This window comes from Phalacrocorax carbo, chromosome 8 (genome assembly GCF_963921805.1).
Source record: "Phalacrocorax carbo chromosome 8, bPhaCar2.1, whole genome shotgun sequence".
Taxonomy (NCBI): Eukaryota; Metazoa; Chordata; class Aves; order Suliformes; family Phalacrocoracidae; genus Phalacrocorax; species Phalacrocorax carbo.
The window spans coordinates 30483878-30504529 of record NC_087520.1 but is presented as its reverse complement, the minus strand read 5'-3'; the positions used below and the strand labels follow the sequence as shown (position 1 = coordinate 30504529).

General features: G+C 41.3%; 2 long non-coding RNA genes across 2 annotated transcripts in view; both read right to left on the bottom strand.

Moving 5' to 3' along the window:
* The window catches only part of LOC135314779 (uncharacterized), a 101419-nt gene extending 98525 nt beyond the window's left edge, over window positions 1–2894 (bottom strand). Inside the window, exon 1 of the long non-coding RNA XR_010374266.1 lies at window positions 2142–2894. This is a non-coding gene — a long non-coding RNA (uncharacterized LOC135314779). The remainder of the gene's footprint in view (window positions 1–2141) is intronic.
* A 6461-nt stretch (window positions 2895–9355) lies between these two features.
* LOC135314778 (uncharacterized) lies at window positions 9356–15995 on the bottom strand. The gene is made up of 3 exons (XR_010374265.1): window positions 15705–15995; window positions 11593–11649; window positions 9356–10635 (listed from the first exon to the last, which is right to left on the bottom strand). It is a non-coding gene; the product is annotated as an uncharacterized LOC135314778 (long non-coding RNA).
* Window positions 15996–20652: the final 4657 nt, after the last annotated feature.

Sequence of the window (20652 nt, the reverse complement as noted above, 5' to 3'; positions counted from 1 at the left end):
GGGGGTCTGACTGATACCATCATCAGTGAGCACCTGGTTCACAGAAGTTAACTAGCTTTTTATTATAATAATAGAGCCAAGTAACATTTGTCACATAAGCACTATCATGATGGGAAGACTTTCATATTACCTGCATGCCCACGTCAGTAAGGATACTGGATTTTAAGGAAGAATCAGGAAACACATTCCTATGGAAATTACTATATACTTCTCAACAGAAGGCAGGAAGCAGAACTTCTGTCGGAAAGAACAAAAAACCCCAATGTAATAGCAGCCTCATACCATTCAGGGTTTGTGCACTAATCAGATTGTAGTGAAGGGAAACAATAAAGGTATAGCACATTAGATGCTATGAGATATTTCAGAATTGATTGTTTCATTGCCAAATTTATTGTCACGTGAACAACCCCAACTAGAATTGCTGCTCTGAACAACTACAATGAACTGAGATTGCTACATGAAGTTAGGTGATAACACTTTTTAACCTCAATTGTGAGGATAGCATCTGATCTAGTCTAGCAGACTAGATGGCAGCTGCATCTGGCATGCCAACAGCATGCTCATGTTCATCCCTGGGACTCTAGGACTAAAATTTAACAGCTTCCCTGTAACCTCTTACACCACCCTGGTAAACCAGATGTCCTACAGAGGCACAAATGGCAACAGCACACCTACTCCTTGGTGCAATCCTTCCTGGAGCTCATCCTGAGGCAGCACAAGTTTCACAAGTGTTCCCTACTCTTAATGCAAGCCTGTGCCTTCAAGGAAGGACACAGAGCCAGGGAATTGCTGCTCATCCCCAGTGATTCCATTTGCGTTTCACAGCAGTCTCACAATCCAAGGAAGCTGCTGCTTGTTGCTCCAGAAGTGCTGAACAGCTCAGCTGGTCAGGGAGTCAGGTTGATTTTTATCATTTGGTAAAGCAACCTTCTCATTTCTCCAAACTCATGTGGTTTTTCTCCCCCCTTAAAGCAAATATTGTTATAAAAACTCAGTAGCCAAGCCTATAAATTAAAGTCACCGTTCTAAGATCCTGTATTCCACAGCATGTAACTGCTAAACTTCAAACAGACTGATGGAAATAGTCTACCTGCTACAGCTGTTCCCAAGAACAAGGGACTGCTGGGAAGGTGGAGAGGATGTGACAGCTTCCTGGTAAAGTCATTAAATCTATTTGCCAGGAAGCTCCATAACAAACGTTATGAAGAACTTGAGAAGCAATAAATAAGGCTTGCAAAAGCAACATTAGCATAATTCAGTGTTGTTGCTTTGTGTGAAACAACAAAGGCAGTTCTGAAGGCAATGTAACCAACAAAAGCAAAACACAGTGGCTACTGGTAAAACTCACAGCTTGAAAGAAAAATTAGAAATTAAGTTTCCAGACTTGTACTGTTTACATGACATGGCTGGAAGTGGAAGACAACAAATAAATCCACAGACACAAAGCATTCTTGGGGCACAACTGACAACAGATCCTAGACCCCTTTTCACCTTGATATAGTCAACATCTCAAATTAAAAAAAAAATAAATAAATCAAAAGTGGTGTAATTATCTCAATATCCCCCATCCAAGGATGCTCTTTTGCCTAGTTTAAAACCCAAAATAATTTTTAGTTTGTTACAGACCACTTGATTTCAGGAAACAGAAATTCTGCATATTTTGAAAGAATGCTTGATAAAACAATACAAATATTGACTGCTTTGTTTTTCTGTTATCATGAAAAACAGTTAATTGCTCAGTCTCATTATTCAGGAATTTATACCACACTCATCCCTGTGAATCTTAACCAATCTTAACTGTCCCAAAACAGGTAGCAATATCAAAAGAGTGAAACATTAACTCAAAGATGTTTTTTGACAAAAAAAGAGACAGCTCTCCTACTTTTATGAGAGTACATCAAATGTATCACCTCAATTTGCACTTATTTTGTGTACATCACTTAAAGGTGTTAACAAGGAGAAAGATAACGGTATTTCTCTAAAAAAAGTTAACATTAGAAATGGAGAGAAGTTTTGGAAGTGAGAAATTACATGGAACCCATATCACCATCTACTGAATTAGCCTGAATTTAATTCAAGCACTGTGATAATAAGACGATCTACATGCTTAGCTACCATAAGAATGATACTAATGGAATTACCTCGGAAATCTGGACACACAAAATATATTTTAGAGGCTGTTTCACAGTGAGGTCACCCAGTACTAAAGCCTGATGAACTAATTTTCCTAAGAGATTTCAGCTCTCTAGTTTACAGAAGACTGTGTCACATGAGAAAAATCTCCTGGGAAACTTGGCCTTAGGAAAGAGAATGTCAGTAGGTGAAGGTTGCTAAAGTTGTGCAACTGGAAGCTCAAGGCAACACGTTGATAGCATAAACTGTTAGTGAAGCATACTCGGAACAAACCATATTAAAAGACCTAAAAAATGCATCATGATGGCCATTAGACAGCTTCAACATGTTACATCTCAAATCACAAAAGCAGGCTAACACACAACCTCAACCTTCCACAGTAGTTTTTAGAAATACAGATGGTATTGGTGTTAAGCACTACAAATGGGACGGTCTGAAGATTTTTCAGAATGGCTCCAGGAAGTCAATAAGTAAAACAAAAAAGGAAGAAAGCAAACAAGCTAATACAAAAACCCCACCAATTTGCTTTAGTTGTTAGAGGACGTTTTTAAAAGTCACAGGGGGAAAAAAATTAGAAAAGCTGTAGGAAATACCTTACTTTTTTAAAAGTCTGATAGAATCAGTAGGGGATGTCTGTAACTAATGAGAAAATGCAGGCAAGCTAGAGAGGAAGATCAGGTCAGAAATGCCAGATATGATGGAAGAACTGTATGATGTGACAGTGGAGGCCCTGGAGACAACAGACAAAGTCAGAAAAGGCAGAGAAAAGGTTCTCTAGCAGAGAGAAGGAGGGGGGAAAAATCTGAGGACCCAGGGAGAGCCAATATATAAGAACCCAAAACTGTTTGCCAAGCCTATTTACACTGATTTAATCACACAGAGTTGACAGATCTCAAACTAAGAGCATAGTGGGGAGGGAACAGTGAAGATAACAACAGGCAAGAAGGTAGATGGTAGATTGCATAAGTTTTGAAAGAGCTTTTGCTAAAGCAGTTTTAAAGAAAGGTGGCCACCATATGCAGCAGAGATCTTGTGAAGGATGAAAGGAAGAAAGAGCTAAGCTACAGATCATGCTGATGCCAAGCGGACAATGAACATGGAGAAAGCGGCCTCAGAAAAGCTAGAGAAAACACTAAATCCAAAAGAGAGGGATAAGAAAGGCCACCCAAGAACATGAGGAATCAAAGTACTAAAGAACAGCAGATTAGAGGACAGAAAAGAGACTGTAGATCAGTGGCCAGAAGCAGAGAAATATAATTTTATAATCTGTGCAGCCTGAAGGGCAAACAGGCAATACAGAGCTAGAAAAAATATTTAGTTATAATACTGTACAAGAAAGGAAATCAAAGTAGCATTAAGAATGTCCATGAAACAGCCCTGCCGTAAGTTCCAAATGAAATTAATTTAAAAGTTATTTTAAAAAGGAGTCAGGGCTATCATCAGGAAAAAGAAAGTAATATTTAGTTGATTTTCCACCTATTAATTTCTTTTTAATAGGGAAGCACCAAACTTTCAGCTTGCCTTCTGAATTTCAAACACTCATGATGTTCTTCACAGATAGTAGAGTGTGCCAGCAGAAGTCATACAGCTACTCAGAATTAAAACAGCGCTAAAACTTACACTAAGGTAATAGACACAGGCTGTATTCCTCTTCACTACACTTTCCAGCACCAAAACACACACAGTTGTTTAATCAACATTGAGCCAAAACCAAATGAACAAACCAAACCAAAACCCAAACAAACAAAAAACCCAACCCAAAACTGCCCATGTTTACCAACTCTTACTGTGGAGATCCCAGCTTTGGAGAGAAAGGAGGGTTGTTCAGCACAGGGTCAGAAAGTCCCACAATTAAATGGGGAAAGGGTGTACTTCTGCTTTAGAGAAGTTAGCATTTGCAGCAAAGCAGCCAAAATGCAAGCATCTCTCATTGACCAAAATGAATTACAGAAATCAATCAGAACTATTTTAAGGCATGCAAAGAAGTGGGACCACAGTAAAACAAGCAAAACAAAAAAAAAGGCAAACACAAAACTCCAGAACAAAAAGCCCACAAACAAACAAAAAGTTAAAGGGAACAGCTGTAATATGAAGCATGTTAAATGAGTCTTAAATATTTGAAGGAGAAGAGAGAATTAGGCATCTAAGGGTGATGCAGAGCTGGTTTTGTTGGGAAATGTTACTGCCTCAAATACAACAAAACCATTGTTAGTGTATAAGAAGGTAAAAAAACCCAAAAAACACAGAGGATACAGAGGAAGGGATGCTTTTGAGCAACAAATGTTTACAGAATTTAAGCAGTTACCACAAAGAGATGGATGCTTTTGAGTTCCATCAAAAGTATCCAAGTGGAGCAATTCCACCACCCTTTCTCTTACAGAGAGCATCACAAACTGCCCATTATCGGCACTTCTGTTCACCTGAAGAAGAAATCCTCAGTGTGAGCAAGGTCACTGCATCAGGCCTCTCCTGAATGACGATGCTTCCCCCCAAATAGTCTGAAATACTGATTCAGATGCAATTTAAAAACAACTTAAATGACAAACATAAGAATATATAGCAAAGGATTTCAAGACAAGGTGATGGTGACAACTACAGTTCTGTGCTGCTTGAGAATAACCTAAAGCACATAGCTTTAACACTCTGCATGTCATGCAATGGATCTTACAAAGGAAAGGGGGAAAAGCTGTTCAGCAGTTTTGAGCTCTACAGCTGAAGGCCTGGATTCTGGCATGCTGTCGTGGTTTAGCGGCAGCTCAGCCCCACACAGTCGCTCGCTCACTCCCCACCGGTAGATGGGGGAGAGAATCAGAAGGGTAACGCTCGTGGGTTGGGATAAGAACAGTTTAATAATTAAAATTAAAAGAAACAACAATAGAGATGCAATGTAAAGGAGAACAACGAGAGGCGCAAAGCCGCAGGGGAGGGGGGAAGGGAGGGGAGAGGGGGAACGAACCGCCGAAACAAACCGCGCTCGCCGCCCGCCGACCCGGCGCCGCGCCGCCTCCGCGCTGCCACTGCCCCCCCTCAATATACTGGTCATGGTGTCACATGGTATGGAATGAACCTGCCATTGGCCAGTCGGGGTCAGCCGCCCCCACCATGGCCCTGCCCCTCCCAGCCTCACCCGCCACGCGGCAGAGCGCGGGAAGCTGGAAAGGTAGCCGACCCCTACAGTGAGGAGAATTAACCCCTTCTCAGCCAAAACCAGCACACACGCATACAAGATGAGTGAAGAAATTCAGCTCCACTTCCTCACCCAGTCTTACACTGGTGAAGATTTCTCCTTGATACAGACCAGGAGAGTTTTGTAACAGCTGGTTATGCCTGTATTTTTGATATTTTGCACCACCCAAGTAGTACAAGCTGATGTAGTATATTTTTTAAAAATGCAAACTAATCACCCATTGGACTGTTGGTTTTGTAGATGATTTCTCAAACTGTTTGTTTTTTCTTTTTATACACAATAATACACAAGTCAAGAGCAAATTCTGCCTCAAAGTTGTTTCTGTAAAGTCTCTAATGCAGACACCAACTGCTGTGTAACGTGCATATTCTCCTAAATGTGCATGAATTCAAATTGACCTCTCTCATACATTCTGTTAACCTTAAGAGTGACAAAAGACTTCCTAGTATAATCAATCCAGTGTAACTGTAGACTACCACCAAAGGGATGGTTCTATTCCCACACTTACTTCCCACAAGCACCAGTAGATTTCCAGTTCCTCCCTTGCATGGATGTGGACACTGTGCTATCACTAATGAATTGTTCAGTTCCCCTGCATGACAGAAGACTATTTCTGTTTAATTTTGGGGAGGCCAGTTTTCCATCAGATCAGCTTGCTGAACCAATCCTCCTCCCTTCTGTAGTCACACCATCACTAGATTTTATGCAAAAGGACAGGCAACGCAAATAAGTAAGCAGAATGGGAGCAGAAATAAGCAGTGCAGCCCCTTTCACCAGGAACCTGCAGTTACTCCAAGCGAGGTGAAACAAGAAATGACAGTGGAGTACGAGTGCAAAACTCTGTAATGCTAGGATCTGCAAACTGAGTCACTGCTAAGTGCATTATTAACACACTTCACTTGCAGTATCCCACTGAAACATCTTTCCTCATTCCTTTCCTTGAGGAACAAACTGCATTTTCCAAATGCTGGCTCCACTTTACAGTGTATAGTTAATAGCAGCATTAATAAAAAATATCAATGGCATGAAAACATCCACGAAACAAATGCACAGAAAAGCACTTTTAGTTTGTATTTATTTGTCTACCTCTGTCCAACTTATATTCTGACACAAACACACGATAGCTGCATGAGTAACTTATCACTATTTCCTGGTTATTAAGACTTGTTCTTATTCCCTAGTTAAAAATGCAATAAAGTACAAATATATCTACATTTGTGGAGAATTTCTGTGCTATCTTACGATGTACAACTTAGACCAACTAGTCATACCACTGTTGTCACTTGAAGTGAGAAAACCCATCTCTCCCCTGCAATAGGGGAATACAAGTCACATAGCCAGGTGCACATTAAGTGCTACCAGGGCCTACCAACAGATGAGCAGAATTACCTCAGAGATGCAGTGAAAGACCAGTGACAAAATACAAGCTACCTGAAATACAGAATCAAACCTCTGCAAAGAGCAGGACTAGCATGCAACAGACACCTGGACACCCGAGTAAGAACTAGCTGTCCCACACCAAAAAAGAATATGCATGTGCACTAGGAATTCACATTACAAGCCTCTACACATCTCCAGTTGGTTTGCTTTGCCATTCTCACATAGGAACATATTTGGGTTGACAGAAAAAACATGGTCTCTTTTGAAAGGCTGTTTTGTGTCACTGTGAAAATCTGCTGCATATATTGTTTCCTGTAGGCATAAGCCTCTAACAGGAACCTAAATTTACTGGGTAAGCCCAAACAGCTACAGTACAAGACACAAGCAGAGGACAACCCCTGTCACAGAACTGCCGCCTTGCCACTTCAGGCAGAAAGGCTCACATGGAACCACCCCCAGGATGCTCAGGGACAGCCTTGGCATAAATATATACATACACACATATAGGCACCCAAGTAGGACCTGCTTTTAATACCTAACTGCCAAACACCACAAAAGCTAATTTGTGGCTAATTGCTCCACATTTTAAACTTTCTTCCTCTCCTGACTATGCAAACTCCTACAAACTCTACCTCAAAAGATCACCTCTTGGCCATAACAAGAGGTCTCCTTACCAGATTCATTTTCCTTAGTCTTTATAACATACATCCTTCATTTCTGCCCAAAGCAAATCTCTCATTCACATTCTGACCAACCCCATGCTTCTTCCTTGTGTAACCTTCATCTTTCTTCTCCCAGTACACATCAGCAGCACTCATACTTTTCTGTATTTTCTTCTTCATCCGTACTAGCTAATAAGGCAACTTAACCCTTCTAAAGATTATATAGCAGATTTATTTTATTGATTCTTGATCTCACCTCTCCCTCTCTGTATCTCTGACACTTCTTTCTGGACATCCCACCATTACTTTCAGTTCACTAAGCTAAAAATCAGACTACATCTCTGTCATTAGGTTTCTTTTTTTGCTGTACTGCATTTACTGCTCTCCCTAGTAATATGGACCATCTGCTTTGCTCATCTTCTTGATTTCTTTCAATATTAAAAGTACAATTACAAAACATGCTAAGAACTGTCCTGCTTAAACTATGGGAACATAGTAAACTTCTTATGATTATCTCTGAATCCAGGTTCAGCGACCTCACTCCCATCCACCCTACCTCTGACCCTACCAAACTATCCCTTATTGCTCTTCCCAACCTTTTCACTCCTGGTTTATGCCTCTCCTCTCCTAAGCCCAGTACCACCTTTCAAACCCTTCCTCTGCATTCATATCATCCTGTATACTCCAAATATCATCTTCCTTTTCCACACAGTTGACATGTACAGTATCTACTCTAATGTTTCAAGTATTTCCCTCCAGAACCTCACCTTGTTAGGTGCTTTCCTACACAACAAGTGCTCAAAAGTGAAAATAAAAGCTGCATATTATTTATGTTAAAGTTATTTATCAGTCCCTGATTAAACAGAGCAAATACAACATACAACTGAGGTGAGTGTGGGCTCATTAGGCAGAACTGCTACAGTCAAGGCAAGCCTGTCCCTGTCATGACCATGAAACTTCAGCCATGACTTGAGGACCTTGGATGGAAAGGGCCTTTCACACTGCATACAGCTCAATCCTCAACGCTCCCAGGAGGGCGGCTGAAGCAAGACTTTGCATGACAATTAGTAGGTGTGCTGTCAAACTGACCGAAATCAGCAACTCGCTTCCCACCACCACCACCGAGCCAGCAGTGACTTCCAGCCATCACCTGCCTGGACATGGCTGGAGGCAGCAGGTATCGGGGCTCTGGAGAGAAGGAACTGCAGGACTGAGCCCCGCAGATCCGGACCCCAAGCTCTGCTCGCCGGGACGCCTCTCTGCAGGCGCCGCCATAAGCAGGCCTTCCCTCACGGCCCGGCCCGCGGTCTCCCCCGCACCGGAGCCTCCCAGGATGGCACACAGCCTCGCCGGCAGGAGAGTCCTGTGCGGGGTGGCAGCATCACACCGGGGCGGGGGCGGAGCCCGCTGCCCCCCGGAGCCCGGCCCTGCTGCTGCTGGGGGCGCTCCGCTCCGCCTCAGCCGCCACCGCGGCCAAGGCGGCACCTCACCCCCCTCTGGGGGCGGCCATGGCGGCCCGCTCTGCCAAGCCCGCGATTACCTCCTCCCGCCGGTGCCCGGCGACCCCCAGCGCCGGGGAGAGGGACGTGCTGCCTGGCATTAATCCCATTAGTCAACCCAGGTTCTGGGTTCGCGAGTGCTCCACGGGAGCAGGGTTTCAGAGAAGCCTGTGGCTATGCAGCAACAGTGGCATGGCTGCCTGAGGGGGACTGGCAGCTCTCTTTTGGCAGCCCAGTGCTTCAAGACATGGTGGTTGAGGAGATAACCACACTTGCCACAGGAAGGGGGAACATGCTTCTCACTGCAGGTTGGGTCAAATGTGGTCACTCAGGCCTGATAAACAACCAGCTCCTGCTGCAGCACTCATTCTCCTCAGTGGCCTCCAGCTGAGCATTGACCCCTTGGGTACCTCCCATACGAGGGTGTGAGGAGTATAGTGTTTGACTGGCCAGGTGTTTCAATAAAGATGAATGCAAATCAAGCTCTCCCAGACTCCAGAAAATGTAAAATGAATATATTCTTTTAAGTGCCTTCCAACCTGGGATTCTGTGATACCTTATATTTACTCCTCATTCTTGGGGCCATCTTGTACTGTGTCTATCTTACATGTACATGAGCCCTAAATACCCTTGGTCTTGGACTAATTTTTTTCAGTGTTACAGGCCAGAAACTCCTACTTTATTTCAGTGGCATAGTCCTCTGCTGTCACCACAGGGAAATGATACAAATAGTTTAAAAACTGATCATTAATAGCTTCTAACACAAACAGTGCTTTCCACCTCCTTCTGCAAGTATTAATTAGTGTATTGGGGGATGCCGAGAAGTTCAGGATTCCTAAGACTACATCTTCACCATTTCCCAAAGCTGTAGGCTTCAAGAGACAGGGCGCAGCAAACCTTCATGTTGTCCATTTTGCAGACTGCACTGCCTACCCTTCCTTTTTATTGTAAGGTTCCTTCAATTCCTGTGGACGTCTGTAATTCTGTTCACCATTAGTTCAGCCAACTGCCATGCCTTCCAGTGTAATCAGTGTCACTCCAGCCTCCACTTTCTTTCTCGGGTTTCTCAGCCCTGTTAATCTGAAAACAGATGAGAAAGAGAGTTAATACTGACACTGGGAGCATCATATTAAAGGTGTCTTTGATCTCCATTCACTTACGGGAACAAGTGGCAGCTAGCTTAGACCTTACTGGTCATCTTCTCAGATCACCTACTAATGATATAGGTGCTTGACAGTTTTATTTGCCCTGAGATGCTGATCAGCCAGCAGGCCAACCAGGCCAGCAATATTACTCCTGGTGTGTTGTGGGAATGCAGGCTTAAGTCATTTTGTAGAAGCCTGTGCAAACACGGCAGTAGTGGTCCAGCCCCTATACTTGGCTCTGTTCCCTGTGTAGAAGAAATTGTCCATTTCTGGTAAAAGAATAAAATATATAGGCATAAAAAATTTGCCTTGAATTTGATCCCTTTTGGATAAAATCATCGAGACCTTGGGCTCAGGTCCCAACAGCCTGTATGCTGGCCCTCTGAACTGAGAACTGAGTGGGCTCCTTAGGAAGCAGGTTGTTCCCTGTTTTCCTTCTAGGCCATTAGCTATTCCTTTGATTAGTTTGCCTTCATCCCTCAGGGTCTCACATTTCTTTTCCGTACATAATATACCATACATTGTATTACTCTTAGCTCAGTTTTAGAGTACTGTAGAACACATTTTTCTTTCTGGGCTTGTCCAATATGAGCTCATATACTTCAGGTGTCTTTTTCTTCCCCTGATCACTGAAAATAAAATATCACAAGTAACCTAATATTTTTGGATGCATCCAAATCTTTAAAAGCTGTGGTAAATCCTAACATCATGGAGATGGGTGAGAATTAGACCTTGAGTACCCACAGAAATCAAATGTATGATTACATCTTTTGCAGTTCTGGGCTCCAAATTAGCCTGTCAGGTTTGCATGTACTGCTTCTGCTGACTTCAGTGGGAACTGCACATATGAAACTAACAGAATAATCAGGCCCTGAAAATTTGAGCTTGTGTTCCCAAGCATAGCTACTGCATTTTTAACTGATTCAGTGTGAGATGCAGCTGTGACCCTAGAGCAACAGCTGGGAGTATGTGCTGGCACCCAGAAAGCTAGTGCTGTCTTTCCCCATGGGATATACTGCAATCTCCAACCTGCCCTGCTTGTATTTAAAACACCAACTTAGATATAATATAAAGGAAGTGTTTCTGTTACCATGACATTGAGCAAGAAAATAAACATTACATTCCCTACAAAAATGAAATACAAAGTAACAGAGCATTTTAGCAAGTCTAATGGCAGAAGTTGGAGCCATCATAACACGTTATAGAAGACAAATGAAAAGGTGGATTTTGATAGCTTGAATAAAAGAAGAAAATATTGTATATTTTGCATACACAAAAAGACAAACTCTAGATACTCTTGTTCCAACCAAGTGTTAGAAAAACACTATTTTTATTCTCATTTTAATCTTCTGTTTTTGAAAAGTTGCTTATTTTCCCCTGAATTCCCCAACTAAGAGGTAGGACTAGATGTAAAACTTAGTAGGTACTTCCTAGAAATCTTCCAAGCAGAAATTAGATTATTTAGATAATAATAATAATAATAATAAACCCAAAACAACAAATAATTCAAAGCTAAAACCCATCAGCTATTATCAATATAATGTTGCATTATTCGTGGAAGAAATATATATTCAAGTATCTCGTACCTGATATAGATGGTTCAGCATCCCAATTCTTCAAATCCAGGCTGACTAGCCACTCATCTAGGAAAGCAAATAGTTACGTAGATTATCCAATCTAAACCTGAAGACTACATAAGTGGTTAGTATTACACAAAATTCGGTGCAAAGAAAATTCAACCAATCATCAAAAGAAAAATAAATTAATAACTGCATTTCTGACACATACTTTAAATCAAGCTTCCAGGATAATATCGTCTTCTTTATTAAAGTAGATAAAGTTGCTGATTTAATATTCAAATTCCAGTCTTTATTTCTGTACTTAAAGTCTTTTTTGTAACAGATGGTAGAGAACATCCAATGATAATTCAGTAGAAATCGCTCCATCAGATACAGGAGTTACACTGACTGCTGGGCTCAAAAATGTTGCAACATTTATGTGCATCTCTCTTCAGGACAGCAGTGAAATTCTAATTCAATATTTGTAACTTTAAGGATCTGACCTTGCACTGGTGTATTATTTAAACATATCATGCATGTAAGTCCCATTTTATACAGTTTTAATTTTGATCTGAAATAAGATGCCTTCCTAAAAAAAATGTGAAAAGGTTCCTTTCAGTTCAGAGTACATCTGTAGTACTCATATGCCTGCCTGTTTGTTATGTTATACTTAGCATAGATGTGGGGGCTTCTTTTCCCTCATTTTACAAGATAGCAAGCCTTCCTGGTACAGATAGGAGTTAGGCATGTTATTTTCAGCAAGTTCATTACCCACTTACTCTGCCCAATTCTATGAAGTAAAATCATGACCAACCAACTTAACATTAATTATTTTGTGAGGTTGTCCATTTTAGAGCTGAATTAGTGAAACGCAATTGAACTGAGCCAAAGGCTTGGACGGGGCTGCCATTTTGACATTCTCATCAGGGAAATGATGCTGTAAACACCCATACTTGATTCACATGCATGGTCTCCTGGTTGCCTACAGTAATGCCCATCTGTTCAGATGGCATCATGCCCACTCAAGTTGCTCAAGGGAATACATGCTGGGCAGTGATTGGCTTAGGTAAGTATTTTTCAAACTGGGTCGGTGTCGACCTCCTTTTGGAAAGGCCCAAGAGGAAAAGGAAACAAAAAGAATTTTCATTTTTTAATTTTAATAGATTGTTTTCATTTAACATTCAGCAAAACCACCACCATCTATAAAACATTCAGTAGATGGTTTTGCTAATTCCTTGGTACCTGTGACCCCAGCAAAGAACAATAAATTTGACTATATTCTTGTTTTTTAAATAAATGAGTTTAACCTGTTACAGAGTCACAGTCCATGTAACATTAAGACCAACTCATCTGCAGAAAAGAAACCTGTCTCAGCAGGCATTGCCACATTCTCACAATTGAACTAATTTCTTTTGTTGATGAAGATTGGTCAACACTCAAATATCTGAATTCATAGGTATTCTTACCATAAGCCATAGCTGAATTTTGTGGGCAGAGAGAGAGGTGAGCAACACTATGTCCCATATTAGTAGCCAGATCAAATTAATGTTATTGTACAAAAATGCAATTCCAAAATATACATCAAATACAAACGTGCACAAAGATACATGTTTGATGTGCAGTATTATGAAAGGATTAACCCCTTTTTGTTCCTGAACTGGAATAATTTCCAAATATAGCCCTTTACTTCTCCAAAGCCAAATAACTTTGCTTTAGTGAAGTGCATTGTACAGTGAAGCCATTGTCTGTCACATTGCTTTATCAAACAAGAAGGGAGGGGGGGAACATGTCACGCTTTCTTCCTGCAAGTAAACTGTGGGGGTTTTTATGTAAAAGAAAGCTACCATTATTACAAAAAAAAAAAAAAAAAAGATGAAAATAATCCAACTCCTTTTCATTTGGGAGACAAAAGCCTTTCAGTGCTGCGTCCATGCGCTCTGACTACTGTTTTGACACTGTGTCAAGATGCTCCTGCTCTGCTCCAAGTCTCAGATCACAGTTGGAGTGTCTTGATACAGTGTTGAATCAGTAGTGTCAGCAAGTCTCAGAGCAGAGTCAAAAAGCCTCAATGTAGCCTCAGACCAGGTAGAGTCAGAGAGACCTTTCCCCTAAACTGAAGTCGGCAGAGGGTGCTCCATTTTTTATTTTATTTTTAATTGTTTGTTTTAGCACATTTCAGCCTAGCTGCACCAGGCTCATGCTTTTAATTACTAGTCTTTCTGCACTAAGGTATCAAAGCTAGATCTCTCCTAACCCTGAAGAGGTGTTAAAAAGCAGCATGGAATAATGTTAATATTTTTTTGAAAGAACAAGTCTAGGCACGGGAACTGAGGACCTGTGCTTTCTCAGAGAAGGTGGCACTGTAGTGAAGGTTTGTTAATGGGCCAGACCCTGCTTTGGCAGCACCCCGTTCTGCTGTGTGATAGCACCGCTGTGCTACTGCAGGGAAAAGTGCAGGGAGCCTGCGCCCTGGGACCCTGCTTTAGCTGACAATGCACCATCCTCTGCTGTGGGCGGCCCAAGTGGAAATGCAATGTCCTCTATCATAGCCACTGCCTATATATGCAGTGCAAAGCCCTGGCTTCCCTGACATCGATAGGAGCCTTCTCAGCAAGTTCACTGGGTGCACAATTTTTTTTTAATTAAAGCAGAGCAGATTGACACAACCACTCTTTTCAGCAAGATGGTGCCATGTGCAATCAGCACAACATAACTGGCATGGCAGAGCTGCGCTGTAGCGGTCTGCACAAGCTCCTGCACAGCCATTGGAGTGAGGACAGTGACACATACGGACAGGGTGCTGTCCTAAGAAATAGGGATGGCAGTCTTGATGCAGTGAAGGACATTGGCCCCATGAAGAGACTGGGGGGGCTGTAGAGATTAGTGTTATACAAGGATGGGGTTAGGGTTTGAAAACTTTGTTAATGACTGTGAAAAAAAAACAACCCAGGAGATAGGTTTAGCACCTGAAAGTTTGCCTTTTTAAATTTTTTAATTATTATTACATCACTTAGAGAAGTAATGTTCATTCTTCCTTGTAAACCCTGCCTCATAGCTTTAGATCATCACTAATACAACAGCACGACTTGAAAAGCTAAACACCACACTAAGGCATCCCTCAGATGGTATCAAATGAAGGGACATTCTAAATAAGCATGGATAGAGACTGAACAAAACATATTAAAAGCATGGGTAGAAAAGGGAATTGGCGAGAGGAAAACTGAAACACCAGTAAAGACCAAGGAGCAGAACATGATGCTAGCTTCTAGCACTGTTTGGTAAAAAAACAGTTATTAAAATAAAATAAAAATGTTTTAAAGACTGAATATGCAAACTATTCCTGGGCTTCCTCCTAGAAAAGATAGCAAAAGTGCACAGATCCCATGATTCCAAGCATTGCTTCCAGAATAGCTGCATCTGGGATGACCAAGCCACATCTAAGGCAACGGGCTCTAAAGCGTTGAATGCTGAGCACTGTACCAGGCATCACATTTTGGGATGAGATAGATGTCATTCCCTAAAAAGGCATTTGAGAAGGAATGAAAAAAGGTCAGGGTTTAGAAAGGAAATAACTAGACTTGAGAGGCTGGATTAGAAAATATAAATAGGTAAAAGCCAATTTTGCTGTAGCTTTACATCTGAATATGTAATCCAGTCAATTTTGTATGCTAACACCAGGGGGGTGCACAGATCAATGTATATAATTTAGATTAAAGGACCACTGCAGAGTGAGATGCATGAGCTTCTCACAGTTGAGCCAAATTTATCCCTGATATAAAGGCAGTGATTTCACTAGACTTTTGGCAGGGATACACTTGCTCGTTTATATGGTCAACACCTTCTCAGTAATTTGTCACTTATGCAGACGCAATGTGTACCCACCCTCACACAAAGGTGTCTTTAATATATTAGTTTCTTCTTCCTTGTTTTGACTGTGCTGTTATTTACATAAAATATTATTAAAATACAGTTAAAACAGTTATACAACAAAGCAATAAATGCTGAATATCATAGCTAATAGGAAAATTTTAAAGAAATGTGTTTCAAATTCTATTTTTGAAAGCTGTGGAACAAAATGGCAGTAGAGACTTCAAGTCACAGGAAATACAGCAAAATGAGAAGTGGGAACAGCAACTTACCTCCCCACAGAAAACAGAGGCTCAGCCAGTGTTTGCTACGTGCTTTGAGATCCTTGGCGTAAGATATTATTTAAGGTGCAAAGTACTTATATTTAAAACAAACAAAACTCACTGACTGTTGTGGTGACTTTCTTGCAGGCACTTTCACAGCAAGCAGAACATGGCGTTACCTTCTTCTCTGCCTGGGCTGGCCCCGTGGGGCTGTTGCACCCTCACCAGCTGCAGAGGAGCTCTCTGACCTTTAGTGACCATTTGCTTTCACCCATGGCAAACAGCGCGTCTGCCTCAGTGCTCTCCCAGCTGTCTCTGGAGGTAAAAGAGAAATTAAAGATTGCATCATCCAGACACAAATTAAAATCTTTACTACCAGGTTACAAACCTGGTAGAAAGTCTCAGAAGAGAATGAATTATGTATTTGAACACTTAAGATTTCCTTGCCTTTATTACAGCATGGGGTCTGAACTCTGCTTTCTTCCCTGCACTTTATTACATGGTTAGAAGTCCCACAGTAGGGAACTTGCAGCTTGAATTTTGAAGCACCTATAGTGTCATACTTTTAATATTTGTCACCAACAGTGCCGACAGATAAAAAGTGCTGGCTCCCCACAGCATAATATGCGGGATTTTCAATAGAGCTACACAACTGCTTTTGCTAAGTGCTTGCGGGGCTCACAGTGCAAAATCCCGCAAATTGCTGCATTCAGGACACTTTGCAGGGCTGTACCAAGGCAAGTGGTATTAAAAAAGTTAGTTGCTTGCAGGAGGGACGTATGCCTAAATGGCTGATTTCTTTTTAGTCCTAAGCAATTTTCTGAAGACATTTCTTCAACTCAGTTCAATAATTCTAACACTTAAGGGATGGTAAAAACTTTTTGTGTCACATACAATTTATTCTGTGCATTGCATACAGTTTTAGAAAAAAAAATCTTTTATGAGCAACAAAGTTTGCTGGCCGAGGAAGACCCAGGAGTAATGTAACCAATCATGGTGACATTCTATTTATGGATTACTGGTTCCTCATCTCCTTTGTTGTCTTTAATTTGTTTTTATCCTTAATTTATAGGAATATCATTGTTCATATCCCAGCCTCAAATCAGTATTATGGTGTAAATTAGTTAATGTGCACAGCAATGCTAAGTGTGTAATAGTTACTCCTGAGGTATCAGGGGATATTTTGTATCTCCTGTCTTATTCACAGGTCAATTAAAAAGCTGATTAAACCCAAAAAGTCTATGATGATAATCGTTGGAAACAGACTGGGATGATAATTGATATAATGACTGCTAAAGGAGTCATTAGGATGTGTGTCTCTCAAGAAGCCTGACTGGCACTTTAAGAGCTAGCTTCATCCTGGGTGTTGGTTGTTGACTTTAATGGTATTACTCCAAAATGTGATTTGGATCAACTCACAAAACATTGCAGACAAGACAAATAATTTTTAAAGGATGTCTCTGCTGAGCTTTGGTGTCTCTCTTGATCTACCCTATTCAATGTCAACTCCTCCAGTACAAATTCTGCCTGTACAGCTTGAAGTATAGCTGTAAGGTGGGAATTCACTGAAGTTTTTCTATTTTTATAAATTTTTTTCCAGCTTAGCAGGAAAGAAGTTCCATACAATAACTAGAAAATGTAGGCCGAGACCATCCACTGCACAGGAAATTTCACTCAGAGGGTTGGACACCCAGCGAGGTCCTATTCACAGATGTCTCTTTGTATTTTTCTGCCTAGAACCAAAGAAGGGGATTCATGCCAAAACCCTGCAGGATATGGAAATCTATCAGCTGTTCTGTGTTTCTGCATGCTTTTCAAAGTGGCTTCTGATTTGGGACGCCCTAAATTAAGATCCATGGGCTTGGGCTTTTAGTGGTTGGGTTTTTTTGTTTGGTGTTTTTTGTTATGTTTTGTTTTAATAAGGACCCAAAACCTGCAGCTTTGCTTCAAATAGGAGTCAGAAACATTCAGTACCTTTGAAAATCCCCTGACATTTCAGTCCTCATACTGAGGACCCAGAAAAGCAAAAATTTAGACCAAAATGATTTCTCCAGGTTAGTCAGTATTAGAGAATAGTGCAGAAGTCAGAAAACCCTTGCTGCTGGTTCTCAGTCCACATGCACTGCTTAGGATTGGAAAGGCTAGAAGGTTATAAATCTTTCAGTGAAAACAATTCCTGCTTCATGCCATCAACATTGCCTAAAGACATCTGTGTAGGGCATCTCTAGAGGAGGCTCCCATTACTAGACCTATGCAGAAGAATAATGAGAAACTTGCATCCGGTTTGAAAGACATTAATGAGTCTCTTGGATACAAAATATTTGTTCTATACCCTTATGGGCAAAGTAACATACAGCTGAGCTGGGGAGCTCTGGCTGAATAGGATGCACTGATAGGTCATGGAAAAGGAACAACACACAGCTCTGCAAAGAAAGAATTGGTTTCTCAGGCCCAATTTGCAGTTCTGGTGCTTACATGTGTCCGAATTGTTTTGAATATATATTTTTCCAGCACCTACTACTTCTCTGTTTGTTCCAGTGGGGTTTCACATGCCATGGAGGTATTCTGGATTCCTTGCTGGTTCTTCTTTCCTTTTCTATTTCTATTTTCGATAACATTTTGAGAAAAAAAAACAACCCAAAACCAAAAACATTTTTCAGCAAATTAAATGAACTGTAGACATATTGACTGAATGTTCCTTTCCCCTCCCTCCAGATTTCTCTCTTACACACAAACATATTTCATGGTTTGATGGTTGGTTTGTGGTTTTTTTTCCCTCTCCCTGACCTTGGTGCATCATTGAGCTAATGATGCGTAGTCAAGTTATCCAGTATCATTAGATTACGTAAGGCTCTGATCCTAGTGTGCCTTACATATGTGAACATTTAACTTCTTGAAGTCAAAGGAAATGCTTGTGTACATATTTGCAGTGCAACATGAAAGAAGATGCGCTTTTCTGGCAATTCCCAGAAAGCAAAGAAGGTTGGTGTATTCTTTGATGTAATGTATCAATAACTGGAATTACTCTGCAAAATGAAGAATAGAGGGCCGGGATGACTCTGGGCTTAATTTGCATTTTAGGGTGCTAAACGCCTCAGTAAGAGAAGGGGAGCTAGCTTTCCTGTTTACTAGTACAAGTACATCATATCTAACAGCAAAGATTGCCTCCCCTCCCAAAAGGGGTGCCAGGTATCTCAGCTTTCTCTTTTCTTATGTCCTTTCATCAGATAATCAATTTGCAGCCTTAAAAAAATTTATACGCACAGAACTTCCCATTCCTCTTTTGACTCTGCCCGCTGTCAGACAACCCTTCTCAAGCCACACCAAAACCTGCAGATTTGTCTATGTCAGACTTACTCTTACAGTGCCGTACAAGCACTGGCAGCCTGTAAACCCGGTGGCCAATGCAGGTACCGCTCCTGGGGGTGTGGGGAAGGGTCAAGGCAGGGAAATGTAGAAAAAGCAGAAAGAGGGATCTGGAATTTGAAAAAAAATAATCCAACTAGCCAGGGAGCAGATGAGAAGTATACATGGCAGAGGGCTATCGCCAAAACTCCAGGTTTATCTTGTAACAGGAACAGCTGGTACAAACCCACAACAGCCAGGAAATCACATACATGGCTTGCTCAGAGGAGAGCCTCCCTGACACTGCTTTGCACTGGCCCTGTGCGTGCACCCGTACACACCTGCAGCTTCAGTGCTGAAACTAGAGTGAAAGGTGGGATTTTATTTAAACACAATTGCTCTTGGCACCATTACAGAAATTAAGAGAGGCAAAACTAATTAAGCCCATGCACTGCACTTACTGGCCCTATCACAGTCAGGTGTTGCCCACCTTCTCCTTTCTGTCTATCCATGTCTTTTTCCACTGGGCCTCATTCTGCTTTCAGTTGAGGCCTCATCCTCCAGGTTTGAGTGTTTTAGCATTAAGGATATACACTGTAATATAACATATTGTATATTTATTAGGAATTATGCAACACTTGATCAAGTCTTAAGCCACAAGAGCCCTCACAAAGAAAAATGTTTCTGGGTCCTACTTCGGGTGAGGCTCTGTCATTCTCCATTAGCAACCCAAATTGTTTCTGCTACATGAGGCTAATGGAAGCTCTTGACCATTTCTTTAGCACCATTTGAAAAGCATTAGCTAAGCTCATTTGCACACTTTCTTAACCCTCCCTCTATGGCAGGCTTGCACTGAGATACTTTGTGAATAAACAAAACAATGTACAGTAGAAGCTGTATCTTTTGCAGTTGGCATGTATATTTGATAGCTTTCATGCATAGAAGCCAATTTCTTGAGGAACAGTGCCTATAAATTGCAACTGGAAGAAGATGATTCACTTATTTATTGCATTGCTTTCAACCAGGAAAAAAAGATGTTCGTTCTTTCTCCCTCCCCTTTAAATTAAAGGCCGGGCAAAGAAGAGCCCAGCACCTCAGGGACATGGCTTCGGCACATGCAGCTTGGAGGGCTTGTTCGCTCGCTTGTTTATTGTGAGCAAAGGATCATGCTAGGGCCAGGTACCTGTTCCAGTCATGTAAAACTGAAGATATAGATAAATTCTTTTAAGTTCAAAGCAAGATTTTAGTTGGTACCAAAAGATTTTAGGACTAAAGATTTTTTTTCAAAAGGCTATGCCTCTTTTAGCAGAATTTCTCACACATGGAGGAGTCCCGCAATACACTAGCTCTAGATCTAGTCCCCCTTTCCTGAGGATACCGTCTGTGCTGTTCAGGGCTTTAAACGCCAACATGCATTTGGGAACATCTGGAGAAGCAAAATCCAGAAAAGCTAGCCTGTATGTTCTCCCACAATCCAGTAAATACTCCGCATTGCCTCTCCAACCTGCTGGAGCAGGTTGACACCACTGTGCTATAAATACAAAGTAGTAAAAATGAGGTATGGGTAAAATAGTGAAAATACTTTTGTGACATTTCTTTACCTGGGGGCTTT